At 35.8% G+C, this 15,520-nt stretch overlaps 1 pseudogene; it reads right to left on the bottom strand.

Moving 5' to 3' along the window:
- Window positions 1-843: 843 nt before the first annotated feature.
- LOC113770274 overlaps window positions 844-15,520 on the bottom strand; it is a 99,375-nt pseudogene continuing 84,698 nt past the window's right edge.

The raw sequence follows: 15,520 nt of genomic DNA, 5'->3' as shown, positions 1-15,520 counted from the left end.
GGTAAGAAGTGGAGACTTTGTGCAAGACACCGTACCTCCTGAAAAGTGCAGCAATCGTCTTGTTGCAAAAATGGGTACCCCGATCACTTACAATTGCTCGCGGCCTCCCAAAGCGGACAAAAATATTAGATTTGACAAATTCTGCAACCACTTTGAAATTATTAGTACAGGTGGGCTTTGCTTCCATCCATTTCGAAACATAGTCTACAGCAAAACAATATATATAGAAAACCATAAGACGAAGGAAAAGGGCCATAAAAGTCAATACCCCAAACGTCAAAAATCTCAACAAAAATCATTGGGGTTTGGGTCATTTGATCCCTACGAGAAATATTACCTACTCGTTGACACTTATCACATGACTTACAAAATAAGTAGGCATCCTTAAAGAGGGTCGGCCAATAGAATCCACTCTCTAGAACCTTACGAGCAGTCCTCTTTGGTCCAAAGTGACCCCCACATGCAAAAGAGTGACAATAAGCTAAAATAGATTGGAATTCATTTTCACTTACAAATTTATGAATGATTTGGTCGGCACCACGCTTCCAGAGGTAAGGGTCATCCCAGATGTAAGATTTTGCGTCACTCCTTTAACTTGTCCCTTTCTGCCTTAGCCCATCCTGCAGGAAACTTGTCAGTGACTAGAAAATTAACAATATCTGCATACCAAGGCAGGGATAAATTAACAGAAAATAAATGCTCATCGGGGAATGTTTCTTTCAGCGGGAGGTCGTCCTCGGTGACTTATACTCGACTCAAGTGATCTGCTACCAGATTCTCAACCCCTTTCTTGTCTCTGATCTCCAGGTCAAACTCTTGAAACAGCAGTATCCATCTTATAAGTCACGATTTTGCCTCTTTTTTGGTCAACAAATACCGCAAAACTGCATGATCAGAGAAGATAATAACTTTAGCACCAAGTAAATAGGACCGAAATTTCTCTAAAGCAAAAATTACAGCTAAAAGCTCCTTTTCGGTGGTCGAATAGTTCAATTGAGCTCCGTTCAAGGCTCGAGATGCGTAGTATATGGCATGGGCTGCATTCCCCACTCTTTGACCCAGCACCGCGCCCACTGCATAATCGCTGGCGTCACACATGATTTCGAATGGCAGGTTCCAGTCGGGCGGTTGGATAATAGGCGAGGAGATTAATAGCTCCTTCAACCTATCAAACGCCTTCTTACATGCTTCATTGAATTCAAAGGGCACCTCTTTTTGCAAAAGTTGGAACATGGGCGCTCCAATTTTGGAGAAATCCTTTATGAACCTCCTGTAGAAACCTGCATGTCCCAAGAAAGAACGCACTTCCCGCACACTCTCAGGGTAAGGTAAAGTAGATATAACATCTATTTTCAACCTCAATACCCTTAGATGACACTATATGACCCAAAACTATCCCGTGCTCGACCATAAAATGGCATTTTTCCCAATTGAGCACAAGATTACTTTCTATGCACCTAATCAGAATTAATTTCAGGTTATTTAGACAATTATCGAAACTTTCTCCATACACACTGAAATCATCCATAAAAATCTCAATAATCTTCTCAACATACTCTGAAAAGATACTTACCATACAACGTTGGAAGGTAGCAGGTGCATTGCATAGCCCAAATGGCATCCTCTGGTATGCAAATGTTCCAAACGGGCACGTGAAGGTAGTCTTCTCCTGGTCCTCGGGTGCGATAGCAATCTGAAAATAACCTGAAAATCCATCTAAAAAACAATAATAAGCTCGACCTGCTAATCGCTCTACCATTTGATCAATGAAAGGAAGGGGAAAATGATCTTTTTTCGTGATGGCGTTCAACTTCTTATAGTCTATACACTGCCACCACCCGGTGGGCTTTCGAACTAGTACGAGCTCGCCCTCTTGGTTTGACTCTACCGTCACCCCCGCCTTCTTTGGAACCACCTGTACTACACCCACCCAGGGGCTATCTGATATAGCAAAGATGATCCCCACATCCAGTAGTTTCAGGATCTCTTTCTTCACTACCTCCATCATAAGGGGATTCAGTCTCCTTTGAGCCTACCGAATAGGTTTAGCATCCTCTTCTAATCTAATCCGGTGCATACAGATGGCCAGGCTAATCCCTTTAATGTCTGCAATTGTCCAACCTATAGCCTCTTTGTGCTCTCTAAGGACCCGGATCAGTTTCTCCTCCTGAGTTTTTGACAGTGCCGATGAGATAATCACCGGGAGTGTCTCGTTGTCACCCAAATATGCATACTTCAGGTGCTCTGGTAAGGGCTTCAACTCCAAAACAGGCGCCTGCACCACCGATGGCAATACCCTCTAGTGAGGTTCGGGAATGAATATAGGTGAAACTTCATACCTTTTTGTGGAGGTTGGCAATGAGTGTAATGCTCCTATCGTGCATTTTAAATCTTCACTCCACTCCACCTCAGGAGTTGTCTCCAACTCGAGGTGCTTGGTCAAAGCCACCTCCAACTCATCCCTGCCAACAGTTTCAAACACTTCCTGCACCGCAGGGTCAATAGCACTCACCGAGAAAACTGAGTTAAAGTTGGAGTTTGAGGGATATTTTATAGTATCAAAGATATTAAAATGCACAATTTTCCCATCAAACTCCATGGACAAGGTACCCTTATTAACATCAATTTTTGTTTGTGATGTGCTTAAGAAGGGTCTACCTAATAATAAAGGTGAGAGATCGAATGAATGATCATCATCCATATCAAGTACATAAAAATCAGCTGAAAACACCAAATCATTAACTTTTACCAACACATCTTCAACCAACCCATCAGGATATGCATTGGTTCGGTCAGCTAATTGAATAATTATCCTAGTTTCTTTTAATGGACCTAGTTTTAGAGAAGCATAGATAGATTTAGGCATGACATTAATTGATACTCCCAGATCCAACATGGCCCTTCTAATCACAGTGTTGCCTATCCTACAGGGGATAGTAAACATACTTGGGTCCCCGCACTTTGGTGGAAGCTTTCTCTGGAGGACCGCTGACACATTCTCCCCAACAATGACCCTTTCATCTCCCCTCAACCGCCTTTGGTTGGCACACAGGTCTCTTAGGAACTTGGCATATTTTGGTACTTGCTTGATTGCGTCTAAGAGGGAGATATTTATCTCTACCTTACAAAACACCTCCAAGATCTCCTTCTCCTTATCCTGCTTCTTCAATTTTTCCAACCTGCTAGAAAAATGAGGCGGGTTAGTTTTAACTGTAATTATTGGGTCTGGAAGTACCTTTGGATCTGCACCATTGCTGTCCTCCCTCTCATGCTCATTCTTGATCTTTTCCTCATCCTTGTCCTTAGGGATCACAGGCTCGAACCCCTGAATTTCCTTCCCGCTCCTAAGGGTCATTGCGCTCACGTTCTTCGGATTTAATTCAGGCTGAGACGGCAATTTACCTTGGTTCTGGGAATCCAAACGGTTGATTGTTGTGGCCATTTGACTCATCTGATTTCTTATATTCTGCATTTCGGAGTCCGTCCTCTGCTGATTTTGCGTAATGGTTGCCATCAGTTGTTTCATCATTTCCTCCAAAGATGGACCAGAGCTTGGGGGCGGAGGTGGTCAGGGTTGGTATTGCTGCTGGTACCCTGGTTGCTTATTTGGCACGAAATTAGACTGCCTGTTCGGTGCAAAGTTGGGCTGCCTATTCCCTCCATAACTGAAATTCGGGTGGTCCTTCCAGCCGAGATTGTACGTATTCGAGTACGGGTCATAGGGCCTTCTTGGCGCGAGCGCGTGACCAGCCATGTTCACTTGCTCTACACTTTCTTCCTGAACCGCTGGGCACATGTCTGTAGAATGACCCATACCAGTGCAAATCCCGCACACCTTGGCCTGAGATGCATTTCCCACAGCCAGTTGCCTAACAAACGAGGTCAACTCAGTTAGCTGCTGCTGGATAGAGGATGTCTCAATCTCATTCACCTTGCGTACTGAGACAACCTCCCTCGTATCGAACTGTTGTGAATTCTCTGTCATCCCCTCTATTAACTCCCGTGCTTCCTTAAGGGTTTTGTTTACCAGTGCCCATCCACTTGCAGCATCAATTATGCTCCTGTCTCTGAAAAGGAGCCCCTCATAAAAATACTGTATGAGCAGCTGCTCACTTATTTGGTACTGGGGGCACTTGCTGCACAACTTCTTGAACCGCTCCCAATACTCATAGAGTGACTCCCCTGGGTGCTGTTTGATCCCGCAAATTTCTTTCCTTAGGCTTGCAGCCCTGGACGCAGGAAAATATTTATCTAAAATTTTTTTCTTTAATTGGTCCCACGTGGTGATGCTACCTGGTGGCAGGTAGTACAGCCAGTCTTTTGCAGAATCTTTCAAAGAAAAAGGGAATGCCCTCATTTTTATTTGCTCTTCTGTGATTCCTGTGGGTTTCATACTATTACACACGACATCAAACTCTTGCAGATGCTTATACGGCTCCTCACCTGGTAAACCATGAAAAGAGGGTAAAAGATGAATCAAACCAGATTTTAGTTCAAATGGAGTGTTATCATTTAAAGTGGGGAAGGTAATGCATAAAGGCTGCTGATTTAAATCAGGAGCAGCCAACTCCCTTAATATTCGTGCATTAGCCATGGTTCCTTCCTCCTGGTCAGAGTCGCTCGAAGTGTCTCCAAACGAATCTGTTGGTTCAACTTCTGGCTCAAGTCTCTGAGATGTAGCACTGGAGTGCTCCTCTTTGAGCTGTCTGGTCTCTTTTCTTGTCCTACGCGCAGTCTTCTCTTTCTCGGGGTCGAAAATTAATTTACCTGTACGAGAAGAACGAGGCATAAATTAGAAAAAATATCAAAAAATTAGAACAAAAATGACTTTAAAATGAAACAAATAATAACGCCAGTCCCCGGCAACGGCGCCAAAAATTGACAGGTGCCGAATCTGTGTAATAATAATAATAAAAACCTAAATACCACTAAAAGCAGTCAAAAATTAATCCTAGGTACTGGAGCAGGGACTCTAGGTGTGCAATGGGTTACTTGATTCACCTTGTTTCCGAAGAGTTTGCTGAACCCGATATACCAGAATTAATTAATTGACGAAATGTACTAAATAGTAGACAGTGGCAAGTAGGGTCGTCTCCTCAGGGACTGGAGATATTTGTCTCTTTTAAAGTCCAATTGGTAAGAGGGGGATTTCACCGATATGCAACTAAAATAATTAAACAATCCAACTAAAAAAAAATAATTAACTAACACAAATATAGCAGGAATCAAATCAAGAATAAATAAATTCTAGCCAAGGATACAACTACTCAGACACAGTCCATTTATCCGATCATTGATGCAAGAGAGGTTCACTTAATTTATTAATAGACTAGTTATAGTCGCCGACGAATTCTAACGACCAATTTTTTCTTAATTTATTGATAACCAAGGTACGACCATTGATTACCTCTAACCAGAAAATACTCCTAGGTACGACCGTAGGAATTAATTTTCCAATTGCATTAATCACTAGAAAAACCTAACCCTAATCAATAACACGCTACGAGGGGTTATTTAAATTAGATTGTACGTTCCCCTAATGTGTAAACACACCAGTTACCACTAATATTAATCAATCAAACAATTACGAATTTAATTGACTAAATTGACACGAGATTAACAAATCACATTGAACATGGACCCTTGACATTCAAATAATAAAATAATCTCATGAAAATTCAAGCAGATAACGTGCAAATATTAATAAATTGAGGAACGCGTGAAAAATAATTAGATCTCACAGATTTCGGGACTGCGCCGTCGAGTTGACCCTTGACTAGATGGAAGGCTTAGCCACGCCGCATAATTAAATTACCACACGAATTAATTGATTGCAAAGGCATTGCGTTTTTACTAGAAAGCAAGGAATAAAAGATGTTTTTCCCGTTGGGGAATATTGTCGAACACCTGGCGTGTGTCAGAAGCCAGTCAGAAGAAAGAAAGAAAGAAAAACTAAAACTAGGCTAAAAACTAAACTAGAGCCGTCCCCCCTCTGTACGTTTGTTGCCCCCCTCTTAAAGAACCAAAAGAAAGATGACTAAAAGCTATCTAGGTGGTCCCCACACATGTGGACAAAGCCCCCAAATTACTTCTTGTTTCAAAGTCTTTGTAAGTCCCTTTCTTTGAAGAGCCAAAATGACTTAATGCCTTTTACTAGCTTTGTGGTCCCCACCAATTCAAGGGCCCAAGGATTGAAGCCCTTAGAAGTCTCCATTTTCTCCATAAAGTCCCTCCTTTTTGGTAGTTTTCTGTTTCATTCCTGAAATTAAGTCCAGATACCAAATATAAGTAGATATCAACAATTAACACAATATTTGGCAGGGATAAAAGGGGAAATTAATAATAAAATTACTAACAAATGATACCCTATCACTCTCCCTGATTTTTTTATACTTGGATGCCATCTAGTTTCTCCAAATGGCAAAAGTAGTGGATACTGAAGAGAGTTATAGCAGCCGTAGTAATATTGAATGCGGTGGCTGTGTCCTTCTTTAGTATATATCTGTATGTATCCAGAATAGCTTTGATTAGCGTTTTCTCCTTCAACCCATAAAGTTGCAACTTGAGATACAACGGGTTTATTAAACACTCGCTGGTCATTGTCGGAGTAAGATTTTAAAACTCTCTGATATGAGTCGAAGTTTGGGAGATTTCTCAAACTTCTGAAGAAGCAAGCATATGGATTTTCTATAATTACTTACATTAGTTTGATTGCAATACTTTCAGTTAGCTTTTTTGATATTGCTAATCGATTCTGAATTTCATGTTCTGTGTCATGGAAATAAAGCTGAAGATACATTCCTGATCCTCCATGTGCTATTAGCTCATTGATGAAATGAAAGGTTTGGCTTTGTATCTTAAATGTATAGATTCCGTTTGTTCTCTTGCGGAGGGATTTGTCATAGTGAACACCAAATGAAGTAAATGCAAACATGCTATTATAGGTCCTGACATAGGTTCCGAAATGTATAGCTTCTTCGCTCTGACCAGTAAAAAGTTCAATTAAGATGTTAGGTAGCTTATTTTAATGGAGCAGAACTTCGCCATCAAAATAGCAAAAGTTTGCTGTCTTTGAGTAGAATTTTTTTGCTCCACAATATTTACAATCTAATGCATTAGGGAGACGGGTTGCATTATGGCTAATGAAATTCAGAGCTTCTACACCAGCTATATTTTTAGATGCTGTAGAATAATAGGAATACAAAGCATTTTTTTGACTATCTTATGTGCATGTGAAAGAGGTATAAATATTTGAATATGAATAGATGTAAGATAAAGAAACAACAATGACACCCTTGTTTTGCATGCAAGCCTTCTTTGCTCGGATGTCTGATCTCCTTTGGCTTGAGCTTTTGCCTATAGAGCAATAATCTGGCTAGTTACGAGGTAAAAAGAACCATGCTATTGATATACATACATATAGATTCTGCAACATTTCCAGATACATTTTAGATATACATACCTTTTGGACGATTTTTCATGGCATGAGAAACATTGGTTTCTACTGGCTGAGGGCGTCATGTCATAGATATACCTGATTAGGCAAATAAGAAACTGTAATAGCCTAAATCAAGTTTAGTAACCAAACAACATTGAGCAAATATTTGTAAAAATAGGATTAAGGATTTCAACCTGCAAGATCATCAACTGTTTCATGCAAGAATTTATAGCAGTTGTCACAGATAAGAGGATCACCTACCAAATGAAAGCATAGAAATTATTATATGAAACGTACACTGATAAATATGATTATAACAAGATATACCTGAAACGTTTAGTCTGCTTATTCATTTGCATTTATAAATCGATGTCTTTTTTGACGAAGAACCTATATGAACATAAGATCGAAAAATACATTCATAAACATAGAAGAAAAAAAAAAAGAGAACAACTTGGCGTAGAAAATTTAGAGATTAATGAATTTATACATGCATACCTTGTTCAAATGTCGAGAATACAAAAACATGCTTCTTCAGCTTGCCTTCTGATTCAGCATTGCATTTGTACAGAGAATTACTTTTGTTATGTTGTTGCACAACCGATTTAATAGCAATAGATTGGTGCAAATTAGCCTCTTTGTCTCTACTCTGTTGTGAAAGTGGTTTAATAGCAATAGCCTGTTGATTATTGTGGTCATTGTTCTGTTATAGGTCACATGAAACTGGAAGTTGTGCACCTGAATTAGAAGGTTTTGATAATTTACATCGTGTTTAGCATAATGCAAATTACAATTTTAATTTAAATATTGGCGCGGACTTTCCACAGTAATTGGAAGCTATTCTCTATTCGTATGCATCTTTTATAGATTTTGTTTTGAATTCAAACATAAAGATCTCTTTTAATCCAGTATTAAGACAGCGAAGCAGAAAATTCAAAAACTTCAGATAAAGGCAAACTCAACAACTTTTCTCCATGTGTATATATTTATTACATAAGTCTGCTCTCAATTTACACATAAAGAGGTTTAATCAACCATTAAACTAGTTAAGCAGAAATCTAAAGGAATCAATATAAAGGCGAAGCACCAAACATTTATATCACAACTTTCATTTCTAGCAAAACTGAATTAGATACCTTTAATTTGTTGTCAGTTCATAGAAGACGTCGATGCAACAGCTTTCTTTGCTCTCCTCTTTTGATAAGCTTCCCTCTGTTTAGCTTGACAAGCTTCTTTTTCTTCCACTAATAAGGAAGCATATTTTTCTCTTAATCTTCTGTTACAAAGAATCTTCTTATCCATTGAATGTGCAAGTACATCAGTTGAAGCCATTGTACACTAAATATGCAAAGCTAACACCAAGCATGACAATAATAGTAAATATGGTTTACAGTTCATAGCATGAATAAGGCAGAAGACAAAGATTTAGCATAAAGGAAGTAGAACCTAGATATGGAATTCTTCAATGCAATAACAAAGGCAGCAGGATAGAGCGGAGAGCTGTGGATATAGACAAAGAGCTGTGGATAATGAATGCATGCAGCAAGAGAACACGGAGAAGAGAAGACTCAATTTCCTAATTTTCAATAGCAAAAGTAGAAGGCTATTGTGAAATGACTCTGTTACACATGAATTCAAAATGCTTAGTCCATTCAATGAGCATTTGGAAGGAGGAAAATGTAATTAAACAAGGCAAATGAGTTGGCTGATAGAAATGAGCATCAAATATCATTAATGTTGTAGAACATCCAACATTCCACTAACATCCGGCTAAGGCTTGTAATAAAGACAGAAAAGACATTCTCCAAACAAAAGCAGCAACTAGTTGTACCAGCTCCAAGAAAAAGAACAAGCAAGAGGCTGGAATGACAAAAATGCCCCCGAGGAGATGGATGAAATGCAATGAACAGTAACCCACAAAACGTCTGCTTATATGTTATAGGGATATATAAAGCACCAAATAGTGATGTACTATAACATGAGTGTACTTTACTATTTCTTTTTTTTTTCAAAAAGGAGAGACGTGGAACTTAAAAAGTGGGGAGAGAGCAAAGGGATTTGAACTCAACACTCTAATTTTTCGAATTTCAACTTTAACTACTAGACCAAATTCTTGCTTCTTAAATCAAGAAGGGATTTGTACTCTAATTTTTTTGAATTTTTGGAAAATTCCTGGGTTCAAATTCTTCTTTTCCTCCCTGCTTCTTAAATCAATCTCACCCTTCCTTTGCTGGAGATTTTTTTAAACAAACTATAGGTGTACTTTGGTAAGATAAGGAAGTGGTTCACAATCATTTTCTCGTTCTTATATACGATAGATCTCACTATCACAGTATTTCCTAAACCAAGCTTTCAATATTCTCTCGCTTTAATGCTCTATAACACCTATGTTGTCTTTTACACCTAATATAATCTCTTTTTTTTCATATACCTAAAAACAATTTGTAACTTTCAGACATCAACTACTCATAATATATATGAAACTCAATATAACTACTACCTTTTATTTCAAAAGAAACAAATTACACATTGAATAAAAATTCATATCTTACCTCTATGAAGTGAATTAAATATTTTGTCAAAAAAATATAAAACCTTTTCACGAATTATAGTTTTTACCAGTATTTAATTTTCAAAACTTAGACTTTACAAATACTTAAAATTTGATTGCATTGCACACTCAATAAGTGTTCCATTAGCACTATTCTTAAATAATCTCTGATACACAGCTTCACATAGAGAATCATAGACTTGTTTCCTTATTTTAATGCCTAGTTTGGAATCTTTTTTTTTTCAAAACGATATTAGTAATATATTGATCATCAACTGAACTTTACAATTGGAGCAAAGACCCCTCATTTCTATACAAAAAGTGCTCAACAGCACAGAGGATTGATCCATTCCTCATCATGTAAAATGCCTAATGCATAATCACCAACTCTAGTACTAACATGATTAACATTTTTAGTTATAACACAAAAAGAGCACATGTGAAACAGAGCTTTCAAGCTAAGAATGTCCTCAACTAGAGTATGCAGCTTGATATTTCATACAGAGGTGATTAAAGTTGCTACACTCAGAAGATCGAACAGTAAGGAGGTTGGTATAGGAGTGACTGCTATGACTGAAGGAGATGTTATTGTGGCAGCTTGGGCAATACATGAAAGAAGTTACAATTGTCCACAATTGGACGAAGCTGAGGCAATCAAGACAGCTATGAGTAAATTAGCAGTCAAGGGTTGGAGGAAAATCATTATACAGAGCTGCAACAAGCAATTACTTCAGCAAATCCATTCTGGAAGTGCCTAGTTTGGAATCCAGCCAATTATTTTGTGAATATCACAGCGACGTCGTTCCCGTTGACTGTTTTAGTACGGATAGCAGAAGAATGAACGAACAAAAATATTTATTATTGTCCACTCGTTGTACTATTGTAGGATAGACATAACAAACAAACTTGGACCCACTAGATTTTTCTCACAACATCCAACTTTTTGAATTCTTTTTTTTTTGGTTAAAATCCAACTTTTAAATTCTAGCAATACTGAGATATCAAATTCTTGAATTTTCAAAATACTACTTCAAATTGTATCATTTGGGCCCCTTAAAATCTTATCCAAAAAAAATAAATTAAATTCTACTTTAAGTTCTACTTGATTATGGCCTCACTGGGGCTTAATTATCACCAAAACAAACACGAATAACATGCAACCCAATGGGAAATTTCATACAATACGTTGTGAATCGGTTATCCTAGCATATTTGCATATAGAAAATCTAGTCTTTGTTTGGATAGTAGATTATTTGTCAAACTTTATTTGTTTGTATCATCAACAAATTTTTCAATCATCTTTTTATCTGACACGTATCATATCAAAAAAATGTTACAATATTTTTGTCAAAAAATTATCCTAAATAATTTACTATCTAAATATACTAAAGTTCTATTTCAAGGAGTCCCTATTTAATTTAAAAAATCTATTTTCATAACACATTTATCAAGCAGAAGTGTTTTCCTCTATTGAAGATTAATCCAAAATGAGAAAAGAAAAAAAAACCAAAACACCTGAGGTTATAATAGTCGGAAATGTGTGACCATGCAAAAAAGTTGGAAATGTAACAACTAATCTCTACTCTGGTCCATTATAAATTATAATAGTCGGACAATAAAATCTACCCCCGATTTATCCAAAAAAAAAAAAATCTACTCACGAGGTTTGGTCAAATTACAAAATCCACCTTGTAGTTTGGCTAAACTTTAGTCGTTTTTGGCATTTCATTCCTACTATTATCTTTTACAATTAACTTACAATTAACCCTCTTTATTCTTTCTTAACCCTTCTCAATGCCTAGAAATGTTAACCAAATTAAATAAATTTATCTTTGAAAAATAACCTGACTCACAATAAAAATATAAATATTAGCATAGTCTTCTATCTTTTCAAAAAAAAAGAGAGGTGAATTAACTTTATCCTCATGTTGTTCATGGACAAGACACAAAAGTCTCCTACGGTTTCAAAACCTATATTAAATCCAACGGTTTTATTTTTTTAGAATTATAATGTTGTAGTTTTTGCAATGTGATATATGTGAAATATACAAGTACTTGGAAAATGTAAACACAATATAGGAAAATAGGGAGGAAGGAAAGCTTGTAATTAAACAATGGCGAAGCCACATATTGCTGAGGGGGTGCAATTTTTGAGAAAATTATATTTTAAGTTTAGAAATTTTCTAAATTGTTTCTTATTTGTCCTCCCTAAAATTTTTAGAATTCTTTTTACTATCATACATTGCCCCCTAAATAATTAAAATTCCATAATTGTTATCCTTCACAAGAGTATTAAGCCTACCAAAAGTTAAATATAGATGTAAATTTAAATGTAATTTCATTGCAAATTTTAAGCACAAATTATTTTTAAAAGTGCATTTAACATAGAAAAAAATGAACTTTTAAGATAGAAGTGTTTTTTTATTTCAAACTCTATTAATACTTCAATTTTTATGCTAATCGAATTTGGCCTTACTGAGTCTAGGATCCTAGGTCTGCCACTACTTGTAAATATTTGGATTAGGGTAGGGGTAGGGCTGTCAACGGGCCGGGTCCGGGCCGGAATTCATTATTCCGGACCCGGACCCGAATTACTATGCCGGATCCGGATCCGACCCGTTTACCCGACGGGTCTTTTATTCTATGTTTCGGATCCGGATCCGGCGGGTCCCGGATCCGGATCCGGGTCTACCCGAACAAATTTACCAAAATTTATAATTTCTAATAAAAATGAGAAAAAAATATATTTGTAAACTAATTTCTAACTAATGCAAAGAAAAAATCAAATAAGAAAAGAAATCAAATTAACTTTATTAAAATACATCACCCTAATCAAATTATATTGATAAATATATATTTTTTAAATTATTAATTCATTTATATCCGGATCCGGGTCTAATACGGGTCGGAATACTATATTCCGTATCCGACCCGTTTTTTGTTTGACAAAACGGATCCGGATCCGGATCCGGGAAACGGAATTAAATCCCTACCCATACCCGCAATAATTTCCCGGATCCGGTCCGGATCCGGATCTAGACCCGACCCGTTGACAGGCCTAGGTAGGGGCATGGTGCATGGGAAGAGTGTTCATCATGAGAACTTGGGTGGGCTGAAAGAAGGATTGGAGAGGTTGGTTGGAAGAAGAGAAACAAAAGGAAATGAAAACAGAGAGATAGGTGGAGGGTACAATCAATAGGTTAAAACAAGCCATGTTACCTTTAATTATAAGTCAAAAGTGGATACATAGGTGAAGGTATAAGAATGGATACATGTATTTTTCTTAAGATAGTGCTATCTCATTTGGATAATAGTCGGACAATAAGAACACTCGGTTTTTTTAAGGTTAATTACACCTACTTGCTCGAGGTGTCAAAGTACAAAATTTATCTTTCAGTTTGACCAGATTATAGTCAAATCCCCCGACTGACAAAATGTTTATCAAATGCGGCCCTCACGTTAATTGTTGATTGAAATGATGCTTGCATCAATAAAATATATGTCTAAAAGTTCCAAAATAACCTTTGGTAAATTGAGTTAATTGCACTTACCTATCCTAAAGTTTGTCCAAATTGCATTTGCCTCTCTTGAGTTTGTCCAAATAACAAAAATGAACACTTTAGTTTTTCCAAATCAATCCAATTTTTTAATAGCCAAACATTTATGGAGAATTATAATTTTGGGTTATTATCACTTTACCCCCTTAATGTTTGGTGACACTATCAATTTCCCCCTTAATGTTAGTTTTTAGTCATTTTACGCCCAAGACTAACGGTCAAACTTAAAGGAGTCTGTTAATTAAACTGAAAAGGCATGTTTTACCCTTAAAATTATTATTACTTTACCTCCCTAAACTATAGTTTCATTATCAATTTACCACATGAAGTTATTTTTTAGACAATTTATCCTACCATTAAACCAATTTAGCAAGTTTAAAAAACTTTAGAAGCAAATATTCCCCTCTTTGCATAATAAAAATAATAAAAAGTTTAGAGTAGCTCTTCTCCTTTTTAGTATCAAGAAAAAAAGTCAAAGAATTAATTTCTTTGATCTTGACAATCTTATTAGTATTGAAAAAAAAATAGAAAGATGTAGAGGGGGAGTGGAGAGGGAGAGAGAGAGCTCAATTCTTTTTTTAAAAATTACAAATAAGAAAGAATTGAATACTTTTATTATTTTAAAATTATTTCACTTTTCTGTTTACTACCAAATTTCAATCCTAATCTCGACAATCTTAAAGTAATACGATAATGTTAGACTTTTCTTTATTTTCTTTCTTTGCAAAATCTAATTTTTTGTCTCCTTCTTTCCTATGTCTTTTTCTTTTCCGAGTATTAATAAGTGTGAAAAAAAGAAATTTGAGAAAATCTTTTTATTTTTATGTTTTTCGATCTCTTAAAGTGAAAAAAGGAAGAATAACCATTCCAACTTCTTTTATTTTTAATTATATATAAAAAAGGGTAAATATAATTTTTTGACCATACTAGTTAAATTAACGATGAGGTAAAATGTCTGAAAAATAATGTTTGGAACTAAAGTAATTATATCACTATAATCTAAACGAATAAAGTGATAATAACAATGTAGTAATACTATAAAATAAAAGGGTATTTTTATCCAAAATTTCTTAATATGTTGAGTTGAATTACTTATGGGGGTAAAGTACCTAAAAGATAACATTAGGGGGTAAACTGATAGTAGTGATATAGTTTAAGGAGGTAAAGTGATAATAACCCTATAATTTTGGTCCCTAATGTTTTGCTTGTATGCCAAATTGGTCCCTAATGCATGTTTTGGCCAAAACAAATTCTGTCCCAAAAGTGTGTGATTTTTGGTAGATTTAGCATAACTAATGGAAATAAAACAATGACTACTGATCAATATCAAATTACCATTAATCAACAAGTTTGACTTTGCACTTTTGGTCCTCAGTATTTTGACTTTGAATGATTATATTTTCCTAATTTTTAAATAATGATAGCATGAATTGAGATGCAAATTAGAATGAAATAGTATTAAATGGGTAACAAAAATTCTAATTAAACTTTTTTCCTTCCTTTTTATTTTTATTTCATTTATTCATACTAATAATATCTCATATGTTTCTCTTTTTTTTTTGCATTACTAGTCTCAAATCTTGTATAATATATATTATTTCTCACTATTAATTAAAACAAATTATAATGGCATAAGTTGATCATTGCCTATCTTTATTAAATGAATTTAATTGGATGATAATATACCAATAATAAATAAAACATAAAGTAGAGGAAGAAAAGGAGAATTTCAGTTTTATAATCTAAATTTATTATAGTTATTACTACAAAAATTGTTGCATGTCTTGTGCATGTATGCTTCAAATTCTTAGAGTTATCCGTTGTATTTATAAAACTAGTAAAAGTAAGCATCAATATTAAATAATTTTAGCAATTCTTAAGAAAATTATCTTTTATTTTTTGTTTTCTTTACTACCATTAAAATCTAACATTTCAATATTGTAGTTTTAAATCATTTATTTTAGTATCTATGTA

Source organism: Coffea eugenioides, chromosome 5 (genome assembly GCF_003713205.1).
Source record: "Coffea eugenioides isolate CCC68of chromosome 5, Ceug_1.0, whole genome shotgun sequence".
Taxonomy (NCBI): domain Eukaryota; kingdom Viridiplantae; phylum Streptophyta; class Magnoliopsida; order Gentianales; family Rubiaceae; genus Coffea; species Coffea eugenioides.
This window is presented reverse-complemented; position numbering and strand designations above follow the sequence as displayed.